Source organism: Protopterus annectens, chromosome 8.part0, assembly GCF_019279795.1.
Source record: "Protopterus annectens isolate FY-2018-M chromosome 8.part0, PAN1.0, whole genome shotgun sequence".
NCBI classification, from domain to species: Eukaryota; Metazoa; Chordata; order Ceratodontiformes; family Protopteridae; genus Protopterus; species Protopterus annectens.
Genome location: NC_056741.1, coordinates 428,404,580 through 428,430,759, shown reverse-complemented (window position 1 = coordinate 428,430,759; position 26,180 = coordinate 428,404,580). Strand labels below are relative to the sequence as shown.

Genomic DNA, 26,180 nt, shown 5'->3' with positions numbered 1-26,180 from the left:
CCCGGTACATGTGAGGCAGAGCACCTCTCTGGCCTTGTTCAAGAGGAATCTTGACCAATGGATGGGAGATTGCAGATACACCCCAGGGATTACTTCAGTGTCACTGCTTGACAGAGGCACAGCAAAATGATAGGCATAGTTTTTATTCAAACTAAATGGGTGGCGAAAGCCACATAACTATGGGCTAGGCTTATAAATGCCCTTGGGCAGATAGCCTAGTATGAACCTATGAACCTATGAACCTATGAACATGTTTACTTTTCTTTGAATATATAACCATAGAAAACACCTGAATTCAGAAGGTATGAAATTACATTTACTTTTCTTTGAACATATAACCAGTAAAAACACCTGAATTTTGAAGGTACTGTTATTAACAAGAACAACAATTTTTCCTTGACTACAAGATGTAGAAATGAACTGTTTGTAGTTTTCTTGAACAAAGCCAGCAAGTTTTATAATAATGATAGTGTTAATGTACCTGTTTGTCATAAGGAAGCATCAATGAGAGATTTATATACCTCTGGCATATTCTCATTTTTTTTCATGGGGGGACTGAGTCATAGCAGTTCAATCTCACATTGAAAGTTACATCACATATGTGCAAAAAACTGATATCTGCCAGTATCAAAAGGATAAAAATGGAAAGAAAGGAAGGGAAAAAAACAAGGAGAAAGAAAGTTACATGATGTTGTGAATAACATTAAATGCCTACTTCGAATATGAGGTATACATAGCTTATGATCTACATTATTGCCATTGTTTGTGGAAGTAATGTAGAGATACTTACAATAAAGGGCATAACATTATAATAACATGTTGAAACCTCAGATATGCAAAAGAAAATAAATATACTTATTACTTTTCATTATTAGACATTTTAGCCTTCTAAATGTTATGTTCATTGTAGTGTATAACATATTTATAATGATTTTATGATGAAAAAGTATTTATCATTACTGTTATTTATATGGTGGTTGTAATGGTTGTTCTTACATGCAAAACAACATAATTGGAATGTATTATTTATATATAAACAATATATAGAGTGACATTTGCAGTCACTGGTTGAGTTGATTTGCCATTTTTTGGAATAATATTTATGTCTCATCATTAAAAATTAAATACTTGCATTTGCATATAAATACAGCACCAGTAATAGAAACTATATATATTACAATGCCTGAACTGATTTATAAAAAATAAACATATGTAAAGCAATAAGAGTAACTCTAAATACATGAAAATTCTGTCCAAATGGATAAACATGTATTTAATTGAGCTATATTAGAGATGAACAACAATATGCAAAAACTGTATAGATTATAACATCTTAACAGAAAATGATAATTTATATAATTTAATAGTTTAACAGACAAAAATAATGAATTTATTTGTTGTACTCTGAAGTGGAAAACCAACATAATGTTAGCCTACTACTAATCAAAATTTTGATTGAGGAATCTTTAAAATTAAAACTGTTACTTTTTCAATGATTCATTAGTAAGTGGACAAAGTCTTTCTGTCAAATACAGTTAGATGAGATGCAACATTATGAATGATGATTATCACTCCAAAACCTCTGCAGGACTATAACATTTTAAGAAACACTTTAAAAAGTTAACTAAGATATTTTCTTGGGATAATGATAGATCTATAATAATTAGTATAATATATGAACAACTACTTTATCTGCTTAATTACATTTTCTAAGTTTGACTTGTGCCTTAAAGTAAAGCTATATTGTACTGTGGAGCTTTTTCTAGATTTGCTTAACTGTTTTATTGTAAATTTTTCACAGTATTCATCTTTAATTTTGTAAATTTTCTTGCTTACTTGTACTGTGGAGCTTTTCTCCCCGGGCCTCCACTGAAAAGGGACTTTTGCTCAGATGGACTATCCCAGTTAACAAATGTCAAATAAATAAATAAATAAAATAAAAAAGTTATGTACTCACCATAACATTCCATGTTTGTAGTCCATGTTTGTAGTCCATCTCGCCCTTCATTCTTACATATAGGTTCGGAGCCAATCCTTGGCTCAGACTCGACCGATTACAAAGCTCAAAGTCTCTCAATTGGCTCATGGCAAGGTAGGTATCCCATAGTGCACTAGTAAGAATTCCCAGATCTTGTTTGCTGCTGACTATAAAAGTGATAGAAAAGTTTTCTACAAGGAACAACAAAGATGAAAGGTCTCCACCCTACCAAAGGCAATCCTATCCTGTCTCCAGATCCACCAAGGATACATGGACAGGGGTAGGTGAGCGGGTTCGTAAGAATGAAGGGCGAGATGGACTACAAACATGGAGCGTTATGGTGAGTACATAACTTCTTTAGGTTCTGTAGTCCTATCTCACCTTCATTCTTACATATGGGACAGTGTCCCTAGCACCATTTTCTTGGGTGGCTCATGGGAACAAACTCCTAAGAACTGTGGAACCAAAGGAAGCTCTACCCCTTGAGGTCAAATCCAATTTGTAATGAGTAATAAAGGTATGAGGGGTAGCCCAAGTTGCTTCTGCACAAATACTGTCAATTAGGACTATGGCTTGAAAGGCAGCAGATATAGATAGGGATCTGGTAATATGAGCCTTAATTTTCAATGGAAGTTCCTTTCCATTGGAAGAGTAAATAAATGAGATGCAGTTGGAAATCCAATTTGATAGAGTTACCTCAGAGACTGGCAGATCTATCCTAGTTTCAGAAAAGGATACAAACAATTGGTCTGATTTTCTAAGTTCCTTGGTTCTATGTAGATAGAACCGTAACTGTCTGTGAACATCAAGTTGATGAAATTTATATTCTGCACTGTTTGAATGATTAAGAAAAAATACTGGCAGTTCGATAGTTTGGTTCAAATTAGACTGACAGCAAACTCTGGGGATGAAACTAGGGTTTGTACGAAGGGAAACTCTGTCTCTATGAAAAATCAAGTAAGGAGGTTTGACTGACACTGCTTGTAACTCTGACACCCTTCTAGTGGATGTTAACAGCTACTAGAAAAATGGTCTTCCAAGACAGGAACTTCAGTTCACAAGAATGTGCAGGTTTAAAAGGCGGTGAAGTAAGTTTGGACAGAACAAAATTTAGATCCCATGGAGATACAGGCTCCTGAAAGGGAGATCTTAGCAAAGTAGTGCCTTTAAGGAAAGTTTTACACAATCTGTGAGCCATCAGATTAGGCTCATGTTGTCCCAAATGAAAACTGGATATCGTTGCCAGTTGAACTTTAATTGTAGCAGCAGCTGATCCCTTATGGAAAAGTTCGGTTAGGAATTCTAACACCAAGGGAATGGATGCCGTGTATCTACATTTTTCTCTTTTGCCCAGATAGAAAATCTTCTCCATTCGCTAGCATATAATTTCCTTGTGGAAGGTTTGTGGGAAGATGTGAGGATATGGGTCACTGCAGGTGAAAAAATCATTAAGCCTGACTAGGGATGGAAGTAGAGCAGCCACGCTATCAAGTTGAGGGTATGGAGTCAGGGGTGAAGGGAGCCTGACATGCATGTCAAGAGGCCTGGAACTGGGTCCAGAGTCCCTGGATCGTCTAGGAGATGAAGCCCAAGAAAGGGGAACCAAATCTGATGAGGCCAGTAAGGAGTGATAAGAATCATTTTGCTTCCCAAAGACTTTGCTTTCTGGATCACTTTCGATATGAGCGGAAAAGGGTGAAATGCATAAAGAAGTCCCGGAGGCCAGTTGTGAACAAGTGTGTTTCTCAGTGACTCCCCCAGAGGGGGGGATAAGGGAGAAGTAGCTGCTGCATTTGGCTTTGATTGGACTGGCAAACAGATCGCAGCAAGGCTGTCCCCATTTCTGGAAAATCTGCTCTGCGACTTTCTGATTCAACGACCACTCATGTGGCATCAAGATTGCTCTGCTGAGCTTGTCGGCTATGACATTGGTTGTCCTTGGGATATGCATTGCTACTAGAAAGCACTGGGAAGATATCACCCACTGCAAAACACGAAGAGCCTCTCAACATGGGGGTAAGATCTGGTTCTTCCTTGCTTGTTTAAATACCATACCACTGACATATTGTCCAATTGGATTGCTATCGTCCCTAGAGGAAGAAAGTCGTGAAGTGCTTGCAATGCTAGTAGCACTACTCTCATCTCTAGGACATTGATATGCAAGTGAGCCTTGTGATCTTGCCATGTGCCTTAGACAGTTCTACCTAGATAATGTCCCCCTCCCACCCTATCTGGTAGGCATCCGTGGTCACAGTAGCAATGGGTTGGCAAGGAAGGAAGGGTGTCGTGTAGTCAGTTGATCGGGCTGAATCCACCAACAAAGATCCTTTTTGCAAGATTCCGTTATCAGAATATGATGAGACAAAGGCAGTTGTTGAAGAGACCACTGGGAAAAGAGTAGCCATTGAAGGATTTGCATATGCAGTCTGGCTAGTGGAACTAGAGTTATGGTAGAAGCCATGGTCCCTAAACGTTTCAGCACTGTGTTGGCCTTGAGTCTTTGTTGAGGAAATAAGTTGTATATCTGTTGTCTGAGATTTTGAATTCTGTCTGCAGGAAGATGAGACATCATGGTGACTGTGTCTATTTCTGCACCTATAAAAGTAACAAATTGAGAGGGTGACAAGGCAGGCTTTTCCCAATTTATCGTAATTCCTAGCTGGGTCCAGAGTTGGATGGTTGAATCCCTGGCTTGTAGGAGTAGGTGCCTGGTGGTGGCAGTCAGGATCCAGTTGTCCAGGTATGGAAACATTTGGAATCCAAGACGTCTCAAGTGAGTTGTCACTACCATCATGCATTTGGTGAACACCCTGGGGGCTGGGGTGAGACCAAAGGGCATGGAATTGGTAATGACTGGCTTCCAGCCAGAAGCGTAGATGACTACTCGATGCTCTGTCCATTTTGATGTGGTAGTACGCATCTTGGCGGTCTATGGAGCACATCCAATTGTCTTTCCCTAACAGCAGGAGTATAGACTGCAGGGTTACCATTCAGAACTTGGACTTCTTTACTAATTTGTTTAATTTGTTCAGGTCCAAAATGGGCCTCCAGTCCCCTGTTTGTTTTGGCACTGAAAAGAATCTGGAGTAAGTTCCGAATCCTATCTGGTCTGCAGGGACGGTTTGGATGACTCTCTTTGAAAGCAACTTTTGAACTTCTATGGTTGCTTGATCCCTGTGATTGGGTGGAACATCTGGGATCTTCTTGGGGGTGTGAGTTGGAAGAAGGAAGGGTATGAAGTATCCTGTGGTGATTATTCTTTGTACCCACTTGTCTTGGGTGATGTTGAGCCAGGCTTCTGGATACAAAGATAAGCGACCCCTGACTGGCTCCAGAGAAGTGCAGCCATGCCCCACTTCAGGAGCGCTGATAGGGACGACCACGAAAGGAATCACGGCCACCCTGGTTTTGAGGACCCCGCTTGTCTCTATGGTGATGTCTATCATTAGCTCCTCCTCCTCTGCCTCTGAAGGAGAAATCACCCTGTGCATCCAGGAAAAATCGCGGCCACCCTAGTTTTGAGGACCCTGCTTGTCTCTATGGTGATGTCTACCATTAGCTCCTCCTCCTCTGCCTCTGAAGGAGGAATCACCCTGTGCGTCCGGGAAAAATCTCTGGGATTTCTTGAACCACATTTTCCTGCCTCTCTGACCCTTGGAGTATGGTCTAAAAGGGATGGTGAAATGTACTCCCACAGCAGAGAGAGTTTTCCCTTCCTGTTTGCACCTGGTGAGTGTATCTTTTACCTTTGGTCCAAACAAAGATGAACCATCAAAGGGGGTGTTGGTAAAAGTAGATTTGAAGGGCTCGGCAAAATTATATAAGCACTTCCAGGAGTGTCTCCTAAGGGAAACTCCTGAACTTGCTGCCCTACTTGCTCCATCTGCTGCATAGGCTATCAGCCTCATGGAGGAGTTAACAATAAAGTTTAAGGTGGACAACTGAGCAGTAACGTTCTCCGGGACTCCTTCAGTTGATGTACCTTGGAGAGTATCTTCTAGTTCCTTTAGGAGATCTCTTTGAAGCCTAGTAAAATGTGTGAGGTAATTCAGCGATCTGAGAGTAAAAGCCGCTGAAGAGAAAATATGCTTCCAGTATCTATCCATCGTTCCAGACTCCTTGTTCGGTGGATGGACAGATGCAGAAGTCTCCACTATTTCCTTCTTTTTGGCTGCCGCCACTACCATGGCATCTACAGGCACACCTTTGGTGAAGAACTCTTTCTCTTTGGGGGCTGAGAGAAAGTTGTTGGGTCTTCTCGGGACTGGTTCCACAGCATCAGGAGTTTCCCACACCTTTTGACTAACTAGATCCAGGAGCTCATCAAAAGGTGGAGACACCCAAGAGGCTGAAGGTTGAGACCCGAAAGCCTACAGGTACACAGACTCATCAGAAGGGGTGACAGTGTGCCAGCTGCCTCTCTGCTTCAGGATTTCTAAGATATCTACAAAGGAGATATCATCAGAGGATGAACTAGGGGACCCTTCTGACTCTACAAGGTCAGTGTCTGAGGTGATGGACTCATCCAGGGAGTCTACATGCTTCCTCTAGCATGTCCTCTTCCAAGGGGCTCCTCAGAAGGGTATCCTGGGGTAGTCTCAGAAGACTGGGAGCCACCCAATGGGGGCTCCTGAGGCTGTGGGTCTCTGCTGCTGAGAGAGAGAGATGGTGCTGAGAAAGAGGTCGGTGCTTGAGGGGGAAGAGTATCGGTACCCTTGTGCTGAGCTGATGACCTAGACAGCATGCTCCTCATCATCTCAAATGTAGAACTCTCTGGCACTGAGGACAGCCCTGGTTCTGAAGAAATGGAAGTAGCCCTCTGCTCCAAAGTGATCGGCTCCAAGATGGATGTAGGGTCCGAGCTCAATGTAGCCGATGCACCGAGAGATAGGCTCAGCACCAAAGATGTTTGGGTCCAATCGTCAGTGTCGGGGCCGACTGGTGAGCTTCAGCTCCTAGACACCAAGAATGGCGCTTAAATTGTTGGAGCGGAACTTGGCTCTGAAACAGACAAAAGGGGTGCTGGAACCAAGGGTTCCACAACAAGTGGCACTGAAATCTCCAGCTCTGAAGGACCAACACAGCTCAGAGGAGGAACAGCAACAGGGAGAATGGTCTTAGATGGCTCCAGAACAGACTGGGTCAGAGCAAGCAACAATTTTGGTAAAGCAGACGATTTCAAATGTCTAAGCACTACTTTCTCTACATCCTCTTCCGAAAGACTCTTGGAGGATCTGGATGACAGGGTAGGTGACCTAGATCTCTGTAATATGGGAGATCATAAAGTTGGCGAGACCGGCAATAGCTCTCTGGACTGGCCTGATGCAATTTCTCAGTGGTCAGCTCCGAAAAGACTTGGGGCCGACACTGCAGTATCAACATCGATAACCTCGACCGACTCTGAGGACAGTGGAGCCGAAGAGGTAGAAGGCTTATCCAATTTTAATACTTTCTGAGGAGATCCAGACAAAATAATCAGTGAAGGAGAATGTCTCTGTGCCGACTTGACCTTCTCTTTCTTTGAAGAGGGAGACTTGGAGGATGTTGAAGTGCTGGCTAAATCCCCCTCGAAGAAAGGCTTAAGGAGACTGTTCAGGATTAATTTGTTCTTCCTTTCTTGTAGAACTCTGGAATTGAAGTAGTGACAGAAAGAATAAGTTTCCAGAAGATGAATGGCTTCGAGGCAGTAAACACAGTTACTATACCCGTCAATGATTGACATATTTTGGGAGCACTTAAGGCACTTTTTAAAACCCGAAGGTTTATGATCTTTGGAGTCCTTAGACATGCTTAGTACAAACAGAACTCTATCAAAGACAGAAGAGAGGACAAGGTCCTGTAACTTAAATGGGCCTCACCCTGTAAACAAAATTACACACAAAAAACACAACCGAGGACTAGGTCCTCTATTTTAAACGGGCCTAGCCCCGCTAAGATAAATTCACACACAGATGAGCAAAAAACAGAGGACTAGGTCCTCTAACTTAAACAGGCCTAGCCCTGTTGAGGAAACAACACCAGAAAAGTTTAATAAATGACTAGGTCCTCTAACTTAAATGGACCTAGCTGCTAAAAAACAGGAAAGAAGCTAAGTCAGAAAAGTACCAGAAAATGTAAACTTAAACAGGCTAAAAACTAGCCAAACAGGATAGTAAATGACACTGCACACAAAATACTATTTTACTGAAATACAATACTAGAGAACAAGGTCCTAAAAAAATGCAGACTTACGCTAATAGAAAACTATCTCAAAAACTAGCACACAGAAGGGATACCACTCAGAGAACAAAAACGGGCCTACAGGCGGCCAACAAGTTCTCGGCAATAACTACAGAAACATAGCAAAAACACACTACTATTTACTACCTATGATAACTATTACTAAAACTAAGCTATATTATATGCAAAAATGTCAATAAGTACTATAACAGTAATGAAAAATACCCAACTTAGCCACAGCCAAGCAAGAAGCACTTCTGAATTTGTAGACGTGGCAAACAAGATCTGGGGATTCTTACTAGTGCACTATGTGATACCTACCTTGCATGAGCCAACTGAGAGACTTTGCACTTTGTAATCGGCAGGATCAGCTCTGAATACATATGTAAGAATGAAGGTGATATAGGACTACAGAACATTAAATATTAAGTTAACTATAATATTCTCTTGGAATAATGATAGACTGAATAACATAATAATCAGTATAATATATGAACTACTTCTTGATCTGCTTAGTTTGACTTATGCCATAAAGTGCAACTAAGTAACATTCCTTACTGTTGTTTGATTATTATTAATGCGCTGAGATATGACTACAGTAGAATACAACAATAGTTAAACATAGACTGTATTTAACATACTGACAACACAATATAATTTATAATGATTTATAACTGTATCCTTATTCTCAAAATAATGTATTCACAATATGTCTTTATATGTAATATATTCAATTAATTTTCTATCTTATCTTTTGATCTAATATAAGTATCTTTATTTTTTCTTATAAATTAATACCTGTTACTATTCATACTTTTAAAATTAGATAAAGTCTCTATTTTATATAACTACAGAGCTGTTATACAGATGTATGATGTTTTGAAAGGTAGTGCTGGATAGCCTAATAGTTTCCTTTTTAGACTATTGGACTAGGAATTGTGATAATTCCATGTTTGTGACTATTTTATGCTAGCCAGAATTTTATCACATATTTCATCTTTTTTTTTTTTACTTTATTATTTTTTCATGGCTAAGTTTTTAAATAATTAGCTCCAAAAATATAAATGTATTACAACCAAATGTAATATTTAATTTCTTTATATTTTCAATGATCCTGTCCAACTATAATTTACTAATAATTACATAAATGGAAACAACTATATTATCATTGTATGCTAATGAACAAAATAATCCAAGGAAAAGATCAAATCTAGTACAGTACTTAAAAACTAAGAAAATTCAAGTAGCTCTAATTCAAGAGACTCACATTAAACTTTCAGAGAGCACAATTGGAATCCAGGTAAATATGTAATTTTAGCACAAATTTTAAATCTCAGAAAGGAGGTGTTATGGTTTTATGGAGAAATTCCTCAGTATTTCCTCAGAACATAACATAAATATGAAGATCAAGAAGGTTTTCTAACGTTCATAATATTCAAACTTAATAATAGATTGTGGACTTTAGCTAACCTTTTTGGTTGCCAGGGTGAGGTCCAAATCTCACTAAAATACATCTAGATATAATTCTTGATAAATACAAATGCAGTTTAATTATAAGACGTGATGTTAATTGTTACTAAACGAATCACATACCACTAACAAAAGGAAATTAAGATTAACATCCACAGCTAAAGTATTATATAAATGAATAGAAACTCTCAGCTTAAATGATACTTTTATTATGAAAAATTCTATTATTTTCTCATCATGATTTGAGATATGGTACACAGACTAGAAGAGACTGTATATTAGTTTCACATGATCTTTTTTCCAGTATAACATATTTTACTATAGTTTCCTGTCCCATCTCAGATTGTGATGCTCTTATCTTAAAAATTCAAACTAATTTTAAAAAATTACCATTATTAACAAGAATACCTGCCTACATAACTAAACTCAAAGATTTTAGATCTTGGGTGGTTTCAGAATTGACTTCATTCTTAGAAATTAATAATACATCAGATAGAGATAATAATATGATATGGGGCTTGCTAAAAGCCTATATTTATGGTAAAATCTGAACATGCTACAAAAACAAAATTAAAGAATGGGATTCTGGCCTTCAAAATATTCAAAATTGTTTGGTAGAAATAAAAATAAAATATATTAAAAATAACAGTTTATAAAGAAACAGAAAAATTAAATAATAAATACATTGACATTTTAACGCATAAAACAAAATTGGCTTTAGACAACTTAAAATTAAATTCCTATTCAATGTCTCCCAAACATATGCATAATCTTTCCAGGAGAGTTAAGATTCAGTCTAAATTTAATCATATGTTAGAAATAAGAAATGAAAGAAATAAAAAATACAAAGGATATAGCTGAGAATCATGAAGCCTTCAGATTCTATTATAGTAATTTAAATAATATAAATAATATAAATACTTGTACAAATACTAGTATGCTCAAATATGATAATCTTAACATTAAAAATACCCTTAAATTTAAAAGACAATTTAAATAAAACCATTACTTATACAGAAGTTGCAGATAAAATTAAAAAAATAAAACCTAATAAAGCACCTGGAAGAGACTGGTTAATCTCTGAAATATATAAGCTTCTTTCTCATAATATTATACCTTTTTCATAAAACACTTACTGAAATTCAAACTAATGAAAATACTCCTCCTTCATGGAAATATTCTTTAATCTCACCAATATTAAAAGAAAACAAAACATCTATGTGTTCTTCTTACAGACCTTATTTAATTATTAAACAATGATTATAAGATTTTAGGTCTATTTTCAATGACAGAATAAAAATGTCTATAGCTGAAGTAATAGATTTGGATCAAATGGGTTTTATATATTAAAGACAAACATATGATAATATTAGATGAATTTGAACTCTTATATATTATTTAAATAAGAAAAATAAAGAAGCATTACTAGTTAGCCTAGATAAAGACAAAGCTTTGATTCTTAAAATCTGGATTATTTATTTAAAATATTAGAATTATTTGATTTTTCCCTTAAACTTTATTTCATTATTAAAAATATTTACAAAAATAATTTAGCATATATAAAAATAAGTCCTTTTATTTCTGAGGATATTTCTATAAATAAAGGCACTAAACAAGGATGCCCTCTTTCTCCAATTCTTTTTTGCACTGGACATGGAAATTATTGCTATCTTAGACAAAATCAAAATATTAACGTAATAGATATTTCCAATAATTACTCTTCTAAAATTATGTTATTTGCTAATGACATTTTATTAACTCTTTCTAATTCAGAAACAACTCTTTTTGAACTTGAATCTATAATAGAAATATTTCAAATAATTTCAAGACTTCATTTTTATTAAACTAAATCTAAATGTGTTTTATTAAATTAAAAAATAAATATTTTACTTATGCTACTAACATTACTGGAACTCAAGTTACATCTTTAGAACATCTAGGCATCAAACTACTTTCTTCTATCGATGAAATTAAAACTGTTAATTATGATAATATTAATATAATTAAATATCTTATTTTTAAATGGAATAAACTTAACATTTCATTTGAAGATAGGCTTCAATTAATAAAAATGGTTCTTTTTCTACCTAAAATTATATACATAGTTTAAGCTTTATCAAAATTTCCATCTAAACGACACACTAGGGAAATAAATAAACTTCTTTTAAATTTTCTTTGGAACCCATATAAACTCAGAATAGCTCTTTCACACCACATAAGAACTTGGAATAATGAGAGAATTAATTTTGTGTATATAGCGTCCAATGTAAAAGCTTCACTCTTTAAAATTATACTAAATTGGATTGATCCAAATTATATATATCCAATTGGAAAATATTGCATTTAAATCTTCTTGAAAGCCAGAATAATACTTTATATAAATATATCCTGTCTAATTCAAATAATCAATTTTGGCATTATCTTTGAAATATAATACAATATAAATTAAACTGTCATACAGATTCAGAATATTTTAATAATTTATTATTTTTTTCAGAAATATGATTTTTTTCTAATATTGGCATAAACATCTGGTTTGAGCCTCATTCTCTTTAACACTACAAAAACTTAAAAAAATTAATGTTCAATTATTACAACTTTGGGAAATCAAAGGGTTTAGTTGTTGGTATCACTGTATCAAAGATTTGAGGCCTAAAGAAATTCAGCATCTAATATCAGAATTTAATTTAAACCCTCAAGACTGGTTATTTTACATAATTTGAAAGATTACAAAGATGATTTATATACATCTATTTTAAATACCTGTCATAAAGAGGAACCTAAACTTCTTTTTCTACCATACAACGTTTTATATAATAATAAAACAATAAACAAGATAAACTTTATAAAATATCTATTGATTACAAAACTAATTTAAATGAAAAATATTGGAATCATATTACTCTAGGTAATGCATCAGAATTTAAAGCTCATAATAAATCACAATTGTTATCTTCTGTTAAATATACTTCATGGCCTCAATTCTGTCATAATTTTACTGGAAAATTCCTACACAGAGCCTTTTTAACTCCTAACAGCATCCCATGTGGGAGATGTTTACAAAATTGTAATGCTGATTGGGGTCATATGTTTTATAAATGTTCTTCTTTGTGTCTGTTTTGTCAAAGATAGAAACATTTTTACAAGCATTGTATTCTGATAATTTTACTTTATCAACATTTGTAGTACTATTTAATGTAATAGATAAAAATTAAATTATGAATGTGAATTATAGTAGTCTTTAGTCCATTATGACTGCTGAATGAAAAACAGCATTACAAGGAAATGTAAAACATCTATTCCTCCATCATTCCATAAGGAAATGGCAATTAAAGAGACCAAAGTAAAATAATTAAGAATATATCCTATCCCATTCTTTAATAATGCTTGGATTAAAGTGATTTCACTTATTGAGCTATACTTGGGAAACAATGTTATTAATGAGTGAATGAACTATTGAAACTAGGAAAATTTTGGAGCTCTAATATTAATATCTAACTTCAGGCCCGTGAAAATATTGTACATAGTTTAAATTGTTTGTTAAGAATTTACTATAATATTTATAATTTATGATTATTGTATTTGATTATTTATTTATCGAAAAAATATTTTTGGTAAAAATAAAAAGCAGGGGCTTGGTGAGCCTTATATAGTAAAGGCTTCTCATCTACACATCCCCTTTTACAGCAGTGAACACAAATCATTAGTGCTCTTGCTCCTACATTCTATAATTAATTGCCATAGGCACACAGAATGTTATGACTGAATTTTCTGTCATATCAGATTATGTATTCTCTAAATGGCGTCAAGAAACATAAGTCCAGAGTATAGCTTAGGAGATGCTTCCCACATTCATTTTGAGAATAAATAAATGGCTCTGATCTGAGACCCCCATTCATAGCTATTTTTCAGGCGTGGGAAGTTTTAGATGCTCCGGTGTGCTACCACTAAAAAAGAGAGTGTGGTAGTGGAAAGTGTTTAATGACTTTTAAAAATGATGGCTGGACAAAATTGTACTTTGCTTCAGATTGAAATTTGTGTCACATCATGAGGTGTGTTACATCTTTTAAAGTTACTTGTTAATTTCTGAGGTACTTCTGTGGTGTGTATCATCTGAGTGGCATGCAAGGTCCTCTTAGTTATAACAGCAAGGTTTACATATGAGAACACCTCTATAGCAAGCTTGTTATAAGCAAAGTTTGTTATAAGGCTATTTTCTTTGTGATTTTCAGTGCATAATCAGGTTATTCCATGTATTACAAGTAATTTCTTGCTCATTGACTTGTTTAATGCTAACCATGTGTCTTCTTCTTCTCTTTTGGCTATTCCCATTAAGAGTCACCACAGCGGATCATCTGTTTCCATTTCTTCCGTAGTCTGCGTCTTGCTCTTTCACACCAACCACCTGCATGTCTTCTCTCACCACATCCATAAACCTTATCTTAGGCCTTTCTCTTTTCCTCTTACCTGGCAGTTTCATCCTTTTCCCAATATACCCAGCATCCCTCCTCAGTGCATGTCCAAACCAATGCAATCTCACCTCTCTGGCTTTGTCTCCAAACTGTCCAACCTGAGCTGACCCTCTAATATACTGATTCCTAATCCTGTTCATCCTCGTCACAACCAGTAACAAACCTTAACATCTTTAACTCTGCCACATCCAGCTATGACTCTTGCCTTTTTGTCAATGCCATCTCCAACCAATATAATATAGCTGGTCTCACTACCCTCTTGTAGACCTTCCCTTTCACTCTTAGTGATACCCATCTGTCACAAATCACTCCTGACACTCTTCTCAAACCATTCCACCCTGCCTGTACTCTCTTCTTCACCTCTCTTCCACACTCACCATTACTCTGAACTGTTGATCCTAAGTACTTAAACTCATCCACCTTTGCCACCTCTACTCCCTGCATCATCACCATTCCTCTATCCTCCTTCTCATTCACACACATATATTCTGTCTTAGTCCTGCTGACCTTCATTCCTCTCCTCACTAGAGCATATCTCCATCTCTCCAGGGTCTCTTCAACCTGGTCCCTACTCTCACTACAGATCACAATGTCATCTGCAAACATTATAGTCCACGGGGCCTCCTGTCTGTACTCATCTGTCAACCTGTCCATCACCACTGCAAATAAGAAAGGGCTCAGAGCTGATCCTTGATGTAATCCCACCTCCATCTTAAATGCATCCGTCACTCCCACAGCAGACCTCACCACTGTCAAACTACTCCCTTACATATCCTGTACCACTCATATACTTCTCTGCCACTCCCGACTTGCTCATACAATACCACAACTCCTCTCTAAGCAGCCTGTCATATGCTTTCTCTAAGTCCACAAAGACACAATGCAACTCCTTCTGACCTTTTCTATATTTCTCCATCAACACTCTCAGAGCAAACATCACATCTGTAGTGCTCTTGCCCCACATGAAACCATACTGCTGGTCAGTAATCATCACCTCCCTTCTTAACCTAGCTTCCACTACTCTTTCCCATAACTTCAAGCTGTGACTGATCAGTTTTACCCTCTGTAGTTACTACAACTCTGCACATCACCCTTATTCTTAAAGATAGGTATCAAAACACTTTTTCTCCACTCCTCAGTCATCCTCTGACTTTCCAAGATTTCATTAAACAATCTGGTTAAAAACTCCACTATCATTTCTCCTAAGCACCACCATGCTTCCATTGGTATGTCATCTGGGCCAACAGTCTTTCCATTCTTCATTCTCTTCATAGCTGTTCTTACTTCCTCCTTGATAATCTGTTTCACTTCCTGATTCATTATCCCCACATTATCCAACCTTCTCTTTCTCTCATTCTCTTCATTCATCAGCCCCTCAAAGTACTCTTCCCAGCTGCTCAACACACTCTCCTCACTTGTGAGTACGTTTCCCTCACTATCCTTTATCACCCTTACCTGCTGCACATCTTTCCCAGCTCAGTCCCTCTGTCTAGCCAATTGGTACAGGTCCTTTTCTCTCTCTTTAGTGTCCAACATTTCATACAACTCTCCATATGCCTTATCCTTGGCCTTCGCCACCTCTTTCTTTGCCATGCGCCTTATTATCTCCGTATACTCCTGTCTACTTTCTTCATCTCTTTGACAATCCCACTTCTTCTTCTCCAGCCTCTTCCTCTGTATACTCTCCTGTACTTCCTCATTCCAACACCAGGTCTCCTTGATCTCCTTTTTCTGTCCACATGTCACACTAAGCACCTTTCTAGCTGTTTCCCTTACCAGCTGTGCTGTAGTTACCCAGCTATTTGGTAACTCTTCACTGCCCCCCAGTGCCTATCTTAACTCTTCCCTGAATTCCACCTCACAATCACCCTTTTTCAACTTCCACCATTTAATCCTTGGCACTGCTCTCACACTCCTCCTCCTCTTCTTGATTACCAACATCATCCTACAGACCACCATTCTATGCTGCCTAACTACACTTTCCCCTGTCACCACCTTACAGTCTCCAATCTCCTTTAGACTGGCCCTCCTGCATCAGATATAATCCACCTGTGTGCATCTTCCTCCACTCTTGTACATCACCCTATGCTCCTCCCTCTTCTTAAAATACATATTCACCACAGCTATGTCCATCCTTTTCACAAAATCCACTATCATCTGACCTTCTGCATTCCTCTCCTTAACACCATACCTATCCATCACTTCCTCATCCCCTCTGTTCCCTTCACCAACATGCCTATTGAAATCCACTGCAATCACCAGTCTCTCTCCCTTGGGTACACTCACCACTACTTCATTCAACTCACTCCAAAATTTTTCTTTCTCATCCATCTCACACCCAACTTGCACAGCATATGCACTAACAACATTCATCACTACACCATCAATTTCCAGCTTCACAAACATCACTCTATCTGACACTCTTTTCACCTCCAAAGCACTCTTGGCATACTGTTTCTTCATGATAACCTGTACCCCATTTCACCTGCCATCCACACCATGATAGAACAATTTGAACCCACCTTCTATACACCTGGCTTTACTCCCCTTCCATCTGGTCTCCTGCTCCTTCTCTCCATCATATGAGCTGGCTCTCTCCCTATACCAGTCATACTGCCAACATTCAAAGTTCCTACCCTCACTACTACACTCCTAATTTTCCTCCTCTCTTCCTGCCTTCAGGCATGCCATCCCCCTCTTCTTCTCCTTCAGCCAACAGTAGCCCAATTTCCGGCAGAACTCTGTTGGCTAACAGTACTGGTAGTGGTCGTTAATCTGGGTCTTGACCGATCCAGTATGGAAGTCTGTATTGTTGTCCGCATTTGTCATTTGGCAGAGGTTTTACACTGGATGCCCTTCCTGATGTAGCCCTCCTCATTTATCAAGGCTTGGGACCAGCATGAAGAAATGCACTGGCATGTGCATAATGCTAACCATGTGTGAATACTAGATATTAACAGTCTAGTATTCAGACAGAGCTTGGTAGCATTTAATTTTAAGAGTACTTAAATGTGCAGTGAAAACAAAGAACTTGCAATGGTAAAATGTTTGTGAAGAGCAAAGATTACTTCTTAATTTTTTTTGTTTTTGTGGTTAGTGTTTACTTGAATTATATGATGTTTTTGTGGAATTACTATGGTATTGATGCTAGGGTTTGGTACATCCAGTGTTGAAAGTTCCTGAAAAGAAGTATAGTCACTTTATATGTGAGGGCCATGAGGTGGTGTCTGCAGTACCTCACAGGAATGGGATATGTAGTGCTACCCATGCGGGTTGGTTATAATACACTTCATACCCAGTTCTCACTTGGTTATACAGAATTTTTTTTGGTGATCATGTATACTTCTGACTTACAAGTTATGTTAGAAGTAGAAGTATTTTGAGTTTTAGAGCTCATGAACATAAGTAATTATCTAGAAAGGACGGTTTATTAGCAATGTATGTTTAGTTCTTGGTTCAGATGCCTTCTGTGTACAATTTGCACATCAATATTTTTTTAATGGATTTTCTGTTTTTTTCCCTCCACATTCCAGTGGTGCATCATAGGTGAATTAACATTCTTCCAAATTTGTGTGGAAGTATGTCCCATGTTTGTGTGATTATGTGTGCCACCCCTATTCATTAGTTTCTCTGCCTTGTGCCCAATGAATACATGTTGAGAGAGTCTTTGGCTCCCATGTAACCCTGAACTGGATTAATCAGGTAAAAGGATGAATGAATAAATGAATGAATGAATGTATGTTTGCATCTCACTTGTCACACCTGCTGTAACTTTATGCTGAACATTCTGTTCCTTTATTTTACAGAGTAAAGAAAAGTTTATGCACAGAAAATGGTTTTATAAGAAGAGACATGTTGGTTGATTAGGAAAAGTTTTTTCATCCTGAAATTGCATAGGCAGACAATACTGTAAAATTAGTATACCAATGCATCTTATAAAATGTTATTCCTGTTTAATTCCACCTCATGTACTGATAAGCTTCCTGACCTGGTCAGTAATGTTGAAGGTTTATGGGATGAAATTAGGATGTGTTTGACCATTGGGGATAAGGGAATGCACCTGGCTATATGTGGAATTGGAACAGCCATGCTGTCAATTTGAGGGTATGGATGGAGGGGTGGAACTGTCCTGATTGATGAATCAGGAGATCTGGAGATGGATCCAGAATCCATGGTTCCTCCAAAAGGTAGGGCCACAGGAAAGGAAACCAAACCAGACTTGTCGAGGCCAGTAAGGAGTAATGAGGATCAAGGAACTCCTCAACTGTCTGGCTTTCTGTATTACTTTGGGTATGAGTGGAAAGGGAGGAAAGGCACAGAGAAGTCCCGGGGGCCAATTGTGAACTAGAGCATCCCTGTGTGACATCCCCGGATGGGGAATGAGGGCAAAGTAGCTGCTGCATTTGGTGTTCAGGTTAGTGGCAAATAGATCAAAGCAAGGCTGGCCCCATTTGTGAAAGATCTCTTTCACAACCATTGGATTCAGAGACCACTCGTGAGGCATCAGAATTGCTCAGCTGAGTTTGTCCGCTATTACGTTGGATTTCCCTGGGATATGCATTGCTATCAGGAAGCATTGAGTATCCATCGCCCATTTCCAAACTCTTAAGACCTCTCTGCAAAGCGGGTAAGACTTGGTTCCCCCTTGTTTGTTTATGCACCACATGACAGACATGTCTAACTGAATTGCAATCGTTCCAGTGGGAAGGGAGCTGTGAAGTGCTTGCAACGCATATAGCACCACTCTCATCTCCAGAACATGGTTGTGTAAGTGGTTCTCGTGGTTTTGCCAAGTACCTTGGACTTTCTTTCCCAGATAATGCCCCCCCACCCTATCTGGGAAGCGTCCGTGGTCAAAACTGCTTTCTCTTGGGGAGGAACAAGTAGATGACCTATGCCAAGTTGTTTCGTGTGTAACCACCATGTCAGATCCTTTTAGCACGTGTTTGTTACTAATATCTGGGGAGTCAATGGAAGGTCTTGCATCGACCATTGTGCGAACAGCATCCACTGGAGAATCCTCATATGTAGACGAGCAAGAAGAACTAATAATATGGCGGAAGCCATAGTACCTAGGACTTGAAGGACTACTCTGGCCTGGACTCTTTGTTTGTTTAATAAGGATCTGATCTGACTGCGTAGAAATTCTACACTTTCCTGTGTTAGCTTTACTGACATGGTGGTTGTGTCTATTTCTGAGCCTAGATATACAATATGCTGCGAGGGAGATAAGACTAACTTTTGCAAGTTGACAGTGATGCCTAGGCTGGTACACAAGGATAGAGTCTCGTCCCTGGTCCTTATGAGTTGATGCTTGGTGGCAGCAGTGAGGAGCCAGTTGTCTAGGTACATAAACACCTGGAAACCTTGACATCTCGGGTGAGCCGTTATCACTGCCATGCATTTGGTAAACACTCTGGGAGCTGTAGTGAGGCCAAAGGGCAGTGTTCTGAACTGAAAATGGCTGGCTCCCAGCCAGAAGCGCATGTGTCTCCTGGAGCACCTGTCCATTTTGATGTGGTAGTACGCATCCTGGAGATCAGTTGAGCACATCCAGTTGTCATTCCCGATAAAGGGAAATATCGACTGCAGAGTGACCATTCGGAACTTTGATTTTCTTACATGCTTGTTGAGCCTGCTGAGATCTAGAATTGATCTCCAGTCTCCTGTCTTTTTTGGAACTAAAAAGAATCGAGAGTAAGGTCTGGATCCTACTTGCTCTGCGGGGACTTCTTGGATGACTCTTTTTTTCTGCAACAAGATGACCTCTGATGTTGCACGGTCTAGTTGGATGGGTGGTACGTCTGGAAGAGACCGGTTTGTTGAGAGTTCGGAAATAAAGGGAATCAGGTAACCTCTGGATATTACTGTGTGTACCCAACAAACTTGAGTGATAGTTAGCCACGTGCTTGGGTACAGTGATATACGACTCCCGACTTCCTCCAGAGATGGACAGTCGGGAAACCCTTCAGGGTCGATGGAAGGGATGATCAGAGAAAGCTTCTATGTCTCCCTGATGTTGCAGACCTCCTCTGCTGCGAGGGTGGCGTCTTCCATTATATCCTCACCCTCTGCCCCTGGGGGAGGGTTGACCTTGTGCCTGAGGAAAACCTTTTTAGGATTTGCGGAACCACATTTTCCCTCCTGTATTCCCCTTGGAATAGGGGTCTGGATGGGAGAGAGAAATGGACTCCAGCAGCAGATAAGGTTTTTCCTTCCTGCTCGCACCAAGTCAAAGTCTCTTTCACTTGGGATCCAAAAAGAGATAAACCATCAAAGGGAATGTTAGTGAAGGAAGACTTGAAGGATTCCGTAAAATTACAAAGATGCATCCACGAATATCTCCTGAGGGATATTCCTGCTGTGCCTGCCCTGCTCGCTCCATCTGCCGCATATGAGATCAGCCTCATGGAGGAGTTAGCTATGGAAGTAAGGGTGGAGAGCTGCGCGGAAACCTTGTCCATGGAACCCGGATCTACTGAACCCTGGAGGGTATCTCATAACTCTTTCAGGAGATCCTTCTGAAGACAAGTGAAATGAGTCAGGTAATTCAGCGATCTTAGTGTAAATGCCGCTGAAGAAAAAGTACGCTTCCCATACCTATCCATCATCCTGGACTCCTTGTTAGGAGGATGGATATTAGAAGATGTCTCAGATAATTCCTTCTTGGTGGCCACTGCTACCACCATAACTTCAACTGGAATTCCCTTGCTAAGGAAAGACTTGTCCTCAAGTACTGTCATAAATTTGTTTGGCCTCCTTGGGACGGCTTCCACTGAATCTGGAGAGGTCCATGCTTTCTGTGAAATGACCCCCAAAAGTTGGTCATAAGGCGGTGTTACCCAAGAGGTGGAAGGTCTGGAGCCAAAGGCCTCAAGATACACTGATTCATCCTCAGTAGGGTTAGAGTCTTCCAATCACCCCTCTGTCTAAGGATTTCTAGGATGTCAGAGAAGGAGACATCCTCAGAGGGAGATTCTAGGGGACCCTTTTGATTCCTCTAAATTAAATCAGTGTCTGATGTGACAGACTCAGGGAAGTCGACATGTTTCCTCTTACATAACCTCTTCTGGGATAATCTGAGGAGGTCTCGGAAGAGGGGGCGCCTCCAATGGGGGCTATTTGGGCCTAGGGTTCCCTATGCTATGGGGGTGGCAGGAGGGATGAGGTTGCTGCCTGCTGCTGGTGGGACACAGGTTCCAAAGAAATGGCTTTGGCAGAGGATAAAGCCTTCTCTATAGCTTTGAAAATCTTTCCCCTCCGCTCTGAAGAAGACCTCCCCTCCAAAGGGGTGGATGGTCGACTCCTAGCAAGAGGGATTGGCTCCGAAGCAGAAGTGGGAGCCGAGCTGAGATGAACCAAGGCTCCGAGAGGGAGGGTTGGTTACAAAGAGAACCCAGGGTGACTGTCCCCCTCGGAGTCGACATGACAGCGTCGGCTCCCAGAACCCTAGGCTCCAGACTGAGCCATCGAGGATAGAGTAATTGGCTCAGAGGAAGCAGGCTGAATCCCTGGAGCCGAAGGGTCAAAGACAGAGGAGGAGGAACAGTGATCGGTACGGGGGATGGCTCCGGGACCTTTGGGTCTGGAGGGGTCAATTTTCTAGCCAGAGCTGGACTCGAAAGCAACCTCTTCACCACCCTCTCAATGTCCTCATCTGATAGGGTCCTTGAGGATCTGGTGGAGACTGAAGGAGACCTCCTTCTCCCCAAAATAGGAGATCTCAAAATAAGAGATACAGTCTTGATGTCAGGCAAAATCTTCGATACCGAAGACTGTCTCGGAACTGATGGAATGGACTGCACCGAAGATGAGGCAGAGTCGGAACTGGAACTCCTTGGTTCCGATGCTTTAAACTTTTTGGTCGGCTCTGAAGTCGGGGCCGATGATTTTCTCTTTGAAGATTTGTCTGCCTGACCAAGTTACAGCTGTTCCTGGAAGGAACTGGTCATGAGACCTCTGTCAATAAGTTTTCTCCTCCTTTCATTTAACACTCTTGTACTAAAAGCGTGACTGAAGGTGCAAGGTTCCGGTAAATGGGCTTTGCCCAGACAATATACGCAACTGGTGTGGCTGTCTGTAGGAGACATTTTCTGCACACACCTGTCACATTTTTTTAAGCCCAAAGGGTGATGATCCTTGTGATCCTTATCTTTATCTTTAGACACAGTTAAACACTAAAAAATAAAAGTGTAAGGAAGAAGAAAAGTTTTTTTTTTTTTTTTTTTTTTTATAACATTCACACACACAGGGAGGAAAGGCCCTCTAACTTAAACGGGCACTACGGCCCTCTAATTTAAATGGGCCGTACAGTCCTAAGGGAGGAATAGGGGTTGAAACTTTCAAAAAAGAGACGCACAATACAGAAGAAACTATTAAGATATATATAAAATAGAAAAAGGTGGTAGAAAAGGACTAAATAACTAAAAAATCATTTTACTTAGCCAACGAGCCAGTAAGACACAACCTCGAAGCTTTCATGGCACATGAGATCTGGGGAATTGCCATGAGGCACCATGGGATAGGGGCTAGCCTTGAGCCAGTAAAAAGCTCTCAAGCTTTAGTATCGGCCGAGTCGGAGCCGAATATCGGCTCCAAACCCATCCAGCAAGAATTACGGCGAGATAGGACTGCATAACATCTATACTTTTTGACAAAAAACAAATTCAGCAGAACCCCAAATTTCCTCATAATTCATAATCACAATGACACTCCATTAGAATTGGTTCCTTCATTCAATATACATCTAAACAACACATATAAAAAGATTACTCTGGCCTCTTCAGTGCAACAAAATGTATCAGCAGCCTCTACAAAAACTGTACAACCATTCAATCTATAACAGATTTATCACACACTCCCCAAGAAATGAGCACCATTGCGTAACTCTGGAAAAAGCCAAATGGCTTCCAGTTAGGCAAAGGGCTGACCTGCTACTTTGTTCTCAGTTCTTTAAATCTCTTACATGAGCAGTCTTTCCCTCCTTTAACTTCCAAACTTATAAGACAAGCCCCCACGTAAAACCTTAGAAACCTTAATCACTTGGGTCATTTTCTGCAAATCTCTTGATCCAAGCTGCAGACTTTTGCTCATGCATTGTCAATTGGCCCCAAACTTAAAGACACATCATCTTCTCCTAGGTTCTGGGCTCTGCTAAAATGTCATGTAAAAAATCAAACAAAATATACTTGTAACCCATCAGGTGACATAAGGTAAACAATGTATCTACTCTCTTGTCACTCCATTTCCTCTAGTTCTATCTAATCTCTCATTCTGCAATCAACTATTACTAACTATCCTTATGAAAACCTGTAGCACACTGAATCTTTGTATTCATACTCTGCTCATTTTGTGTTAATTATATTTTAAATTAATTGTATTTGCAATCATTGCCACTGCTATATATTGTCCCCGAGCTGAGACTGAAATTGGTCAGACCTGATTAATGCTCTTCACCAGTAAGCAAAGTCAAATAAATAAACAAATAAATCTAAATTATTATTTTCATTCACATATTATCCACTTTGGGTCATGGAGGATCATAGCCTCATAGCCTACCTATCAAACAATGGTTATAAGGTAGGAATCAACCTTAGATAGTAAGTCATCAGATCACTGGGCAATCACACACATACGCGGACAAACATCGAGAGCCAAATTAACATTGCCAGTCCACCTATCATTAGTTCTCTGGAATGAAGTAGGAAACTAGAAACATCAGTAAAAATCCAAACATGTATGCAGTAAATAACCTCAACACAGCCATCACCCAAGCCTATATTCAAACCACAGAACCACAAAATCAAGCACTGTGAGACAACAGCTAATCACTATAACAGTATGCCTCCTAAAGAGAAGTTAATTATACAACATAAATTACATCAATAGGGGACTATACAAAATAATTACATTTTTAATTTTTCTTCAATAAAAACTTGATCTTGGTAAGGACTTTTGACAGAACTGAATTCTTATCTTTTACTGGTAAAATGCTGATAGAACATTTTCTTTGTGGTAATGCGGGATACTGTAACCAGACTAATCAATGAGTTGCAAATAGGATGGCAAAATGGATGAAACCGGACTCAATTATCAATTTACCAAAGGGATGAAGTTACTGTTTTGGAGTAATCAGAAGAGAAAAGTACTATATGCAACAATGAAGAAAGTAAAAAGAGAATAAACATGATAAAGGAGAACACAGAAAAGAATGGAATAAAATAAAAAGGTATAAAATGCAATCAGAAGACAGAGAGATAGAAAAAGGAAGGCTAGTTATAAGAAAGAACAGGAAGGGAAGATTAATTGATAAGAAAGGCTAAACAAAAAGGGTGAGATTTAAGCTGACTTCTACTAACATTTTTTGCAGACTTTTTCACCCTTGCAGCTGACTATCAGCTGCCTCCAGTGCTTCTCCTTATCTAGCAGGTCTACCAGACTGTCTTCTTTCAACCCTGGACTTGCTCTGACTCAGAGCCAGTGAGGAAAGTTAGGCATCTTACTAGTGTCTATTTGCTGCCAAGGGGTATTTTTAACTTAATCCTGTAACCTCCCCATTTACACTTGCAAGTGCATGTACATTTGCAGTGAGCAGATAAGTAATGAGGACCCACAGAGTACCACCCTACCTCTCTGGCGACTCAAGTAATGTTTGCAACCTATTCTCACTTAAGACAACATCTCCTTATGTGTCACTAGCCCACACCAGAGATCTAACACAATGAGCATCCACCCAGGTTAGGCATGCCCATCCTTCCCCTGCTGCTCCTCAGATGCCCTAGCTGCTAAGTGAAACTAGGTTACAGGGCAGTAGTTACAGCTTTATTCCTCTATGCCACAGAGGTGCTTGCTGTTGTTAAACCTATTTCAATTCATTTTAAACTGCTCATATCACAGTAGTACAAAATCATACAAGTGATAGAAGGTAATCAGTGAAAACTATAATCACAGAATGTAAGGAAGGGTAAGTTGATATGGACATAAACAAACTTAAAATCATCCATTTATTCAAATTAGCAACAATTTGTACTGGGCTAAATATTTTCTGTCAAAAGAGGTTAGAATTATTGGTTCACTTAGCAGTTATTTAAAACAATTAAATGTTTAACTCTAGACCTTAAATACTTATCTATAGAAGGGTATTGTGAAAGCCACATTCCCCATGTCAGAATCTAGCATGTGCTACCTGAATAGTCTCCCACCAGTTTTAAACTCAAGTGACTATATGATTTGGAAACAGCCACTCTGAAAAAGACTGTATATATTCTGTTACTGTCCAATGCGATGTATCTCTCCATTCCCTCTAATTTTTTTCTTTTTCTTTTTTATTTCATGCACTTCAAACAAAACTGCATTATGATGCAACTATTTTATACTTATCTATTTTTAAGTATTATATATGTATATCTTGTTTATTCTAGACAGGCTTTATTGCTATACTATCCTAACATCATTATGTAATTGCATTTAATGTTACTGTTTTGTAAATGTATTAAATAAAAGTCTGACACTGTTCTTTGCCTTCCTGATCTGAGCCATGGCTGAAGTCTTTGGAGTTGTCCACCTACCTGTTTAATATATTAAATAAATCAAACAAGGAAATACAGAATGCAAAATGCATTTTAACATTCCCAACTTAGTTGTCAGGCTTGCTGCAGAACATAAATTAAAAAGGCTTACACAACCTACACGTTCTTTCTTCTTCTGTACTTGTTGAGGCTGGCCATATTACTGTAGCATGACTCTTTTCTATTACAATTTTTGTTTCAGATTGCATTTCTTATCTTGGTCTGCCCATATGAAACCTGTAAATCAGCCAAATTGACTTTATATAATCCATACAAAATGAGAATTTCATTTGAATTATCCAAAAACCTAAAAGAATGCAGAACACTGAGCCTCTGGCATAGGGGTTTTGCACAGTATCTGGCACTTAGGCTTAAACTCAGAACAGACCAATGAATGATTACAAATTGTGTTCACAAATGGACCTTCACAGCCAATCAGAATGCAGAACTACAGTATAGTTTATTCCACAATTG

At 38.8% G+C, this 26,180-nt stretch overlaps 1 protein-coding gene across 4 annotated transcripts in view; it reads right to left on the bottom strand.

Annotated features, from left to right (window-relative positions):
* CELF3 (CUGBP Elav-like family member 3) overlaps nucleotides 1-26,180 on the bottom strand; it is a 1,127,909-nt gene that overhangs the window by 186,607 nt on the left and 915,122 nt on the right. The window lies entirely within an intron of this gene.